General features: G+C 38.5%; 1 protein-coding gene across 1 annotated transcript in view; it reads right to left on the bottom strand.

Moving 5' to 3' along the window:
• Positions 1 to 3,187, bottom strand: part of LOC107681916 (consortin-like) — a 28,223-nt gene extending 25,036 nt beyond the window's left edge. Inside the window, exon 1 of the mRNA XM_016478292.1 lies at positions 3,106 to 3,187. The gene's annotated coding sequence lies outside the window, so the exon portion shown is untranslated. The remainder of the gene's footprint in view (positions 1 to 3,105) is intronic.
• Positions 3,188 to 3,601: the final 414 nt, after the last annotated feature.

Genomic DNA, 3,601 nt, shown 5'->3' with positions numbered 1-3,601 from the left:
ATGTTTATAGTGAATGCCCCTATAAATGGTCTTATTTTTACGATTTAGTTTTAATCCAAATGATGCGTGTGCTAAGTGAGTGAACATCAAAGATCACACAACAGAAGTGCGCTCTCTCTCTCTCTCTCTCTCCCTACCGTTAAGTAACTTGTGCACTGTTTTACTTTTTTTGACATATCCGACCGAACTACAAACTTTCCAGTGATGTCTGTGAGAAAGGTATATTCACTCAACTAGCTCGCGCATCTGCGCCGCGGCACACTCAATCCACTCAGCGTGCTTTGCTTATCAGCTCGCGCACATCAGCTATACAGGCGTTAATACTGAATGTTTAACATTATATTCATTGCATACATATACTTCTTAGACATCCTTAATCTCTAATAACTCCATGCTGCTGTCTGTTGTTCTGTTGTCGGTGTTTCTTTGTCTGAATATGGCACTTATCACATGCTGTGTGGTATCGTCATTTGGTATCAGGGCATTTTAACGAGTACGAGTACAGGAGCTCAGTATCGGGCCCGAAACCGATACCAGTATCGGTATCGGTGCATCCCTAAAATATAGTTTAACTCTATGGAATAACTGATTCCAATTGGTTGGCCATGGCAACAGAGTGCAGCAGTCATGCTCCAGAATTAAAAATACCATTCATTTTCTCCATAAGGGAATGGATTTTGAACGATCCTATTGTGAGCTAATCGATGGTATTTGCTTTTGTTGAAGCTGTCAGTCTGCATTATTTTCAACTTATTTATTTTTAACAGCATTTTACTTGGTGAAAACTACATTAACCATGATTCTGCAGAGAAATATCCACCAATCAGAGAACCACAAGTAAATCACGCCAAAAGAACACTTTAGCACCCACCCACTCTCTTGAAGCTCTGTGTATGACATACATATTAAATTATACAGTACAGTATATATTTAAATCAATAGTTTTAAGTCTAAATCGTTTTTATTTTGATTATGTCCTTCACAATGTTTCATGGGATTGTAGTTCTGTCACTGTCACTGGGCCGGTACGGTACCTTTGAAAAAGGTACACCTTGGTACCTTATTTACCCCTAAAGAGTGCATATTAGTAGGTGGGCTTCGATTGATCGACTACCGACACTATCGGCCGATAATCGCTTTGGGAAGTCTGATCGGCGGTCTCTATAAGGCCGATCTCAAGCTGACGATGTGCTTGCCGTGAGAGGTTTGGCATGACATGCAGCGGCACTGTCTCAATCTCTGTCCGGCACGGGTTAAATAATTATAATGCTGAAGGTGAGGTACAACTCATATTCGTTATTAAAGAACTAACAAAGTAATTTGAAAACTTTCTCTCTTTCCCTCTCAAAATGAGCAAATGGGTTCAAATCACCACATCGTGTCTGCACTATAAGTGAGCTGCACGCTGCACAGTTGACACAGGAATTGTCACTTGCACAAACGAGGCAGTCGCATCATCACTTACTTTATAATTAGCATTTTTTTTAAAGTCTCACCAGTGTTTAAACCATTCAGCACTAAAGAGATGTGCGCTCATGCACACTCAAAGCACACACATAAGGCCGCCTCACATACAGCTCACAAAATCAGGCTTGTGCTGTGTGTAAGCTATTGTGCGACAATTGCCCCATTGTAAAAACAAAAATGCACTGCATTATCAAACATTTAGGTGAAATAATTATATATTTTTTAAAAATGTCTAAAAAATTCCCCCCTCCACCCCTCATATTAAAAAAAAATCCCCCCCACAAGAGTCAGCTAAGAGGGGAATTCCCCCCATTTTCAAAAATGAAATTCAGGCCATGAATGAATGTCTGTAAAAATCGTGACCGGAGCATCACTATAAATAATTCTACATGATAAAAAGAAGGCTTCAAAAAGATCAGTATCTGTGATCGTATTGGCAGATACTGCTTCCTGTGATTGACGATCGGTGATCGGCTCCAAAAATCCTGATCGGAGCACCCTTACATATTAGTTCCTTAAAAGTAGTACATATTATTACCTAGAGTGTACATATTCTTACCTAAATGGTACATTTTAGTACCTTTTGAAAAGTCATGTTACCATCAGGGCTATTTACATGACAAACACAAGGTCGGCATCATAATCCATAAAATGTTAAATGATTTATTACATAAAACAGGAAACTTTTTAACCTTTTTTTTCCTGAGAATTAAAAAAAAAAAAACTACTGTCAAAAAATTATTATTATTATTTTTAAACAAGACTACTGTCGCTATTATAAAGCACATTCCTGAAATGGTGTACAGGACAATGTTGCATCACCTTGAAATGGTTTATTTTATGATAATGACCAAGTGACTCTATATATTACTGCTTATTATGTAATAATAATTAATGATAATACAAGAAAAGCGCAGGCTAACAAAACTCAAAATGGGACCTTTGGGAGGGGTTGTGACCTCTATGGTGAGTCAATACATTGAAATGGCATTCCTTTCCTAGCCTAATCATGATCTATTTCCCTGTATACGAGCACAAAAGAAAGTTATTTAACACTTACAAACAAAACTACTTTCACATAACATGCATATCTCACGCTCAACGAAGCAAAACAAAGCAGCCAAAACTCATCATTCTGTTTTGACACATGACCACTTGAAATAATTCTTCAACTTAAGTCCCCATTCACTTTTAAATGTTATTTTTTAACATAGCATTTATGCTTAAACTAAGAGTTAAACACAGATCCTTCTGCAGCTGAATAAACAGATGTTGATATTATGTAATACAGTGTGTCCATCATCGTACTGTATAATAAGCTATACACACACACGATTCTACGTGCATCAAAATTCAAAACATCAGTCGCATTCATATAGAAAAGCAGGGTTAAAGCTCGGTGAGAGCCGCTTTCATAATTTCTTACATCACATTTGTCTAAACTGCTATCAGAAGTGTTATTTACCACATCAGGTGCGGGTAGTGCAGATAGAGCTGTTATTAATTCAAGCGTAAACATGCATAGCATCATAAGTGCATCAAGCCATTATTTCAACAAACTGCACGTTTCATTTTGCTTTTTAAACGCGGATATTATCTTTCATGAATATTATATTCAAAATAAGAGGCTGCACTTACAAATCGATCGATAGGGCAGGTGGTTTGAATTCGGATGAACAGGCAACCGCGCTCTTGACTGTCGGCTGATGTGTTTGTGTTTCTGCTGCACGTCTGCGCAGCTCTTCCTGTCACTCATCCGGGTACCTCAGCTGCCTGCGCAGCTCCTCCTCCCGCCACTATCCGGGTACTTCTGGTGAAGGCCGTGGGTCATGGAGCTGTTGCGTAGGAACCCAGAGCCGTAAGATATTTAATATTCAAGAACCAAACCTTCGCCATAGTAGGATTTTGCGCAGCTCTGTGTACGTCAGCGGGAACATATCGAATCAAAGATATGTATACATTTACTGTATATCTATACTATACATATCTATGAGCGGGAAGGCCTTTAATTAGGTCATGCAGATGTTGCTTGGTAACCGTCTCCACTCGTAACGTAATTAATATTCATGAACCAAGTCTTTACTATAGTAGGATTTGTAAGTTTGTAGAGGGATCATTGTTTATATAGTACTCT

The sequence above is a fragment of the Sinocyclocheilus anshuiensis genome, unplaced genomic scaffold (genome assembly GCF_001515605.1).
Source record: "Sinocyclocheilus anshuiensis isolate Anshui unplaced genomic scaffold, SAMN03320099.WGS_v1.1 scaffold1098, whole genome shotgun sequence".
Taxonomy (NCBI): Eukaryota; Metazoa; Chordata; class Actinopteri; order Cypriniformes; family Cyprinidae; genus Sinocyclocheilus; species Sinocyclocheilus anshuiensis.
The sequence above is the reverse complement of the archived record's forward strand: the minus strand, read 5'-3'. Positions and strand labels throughout refer to the sequence as shown.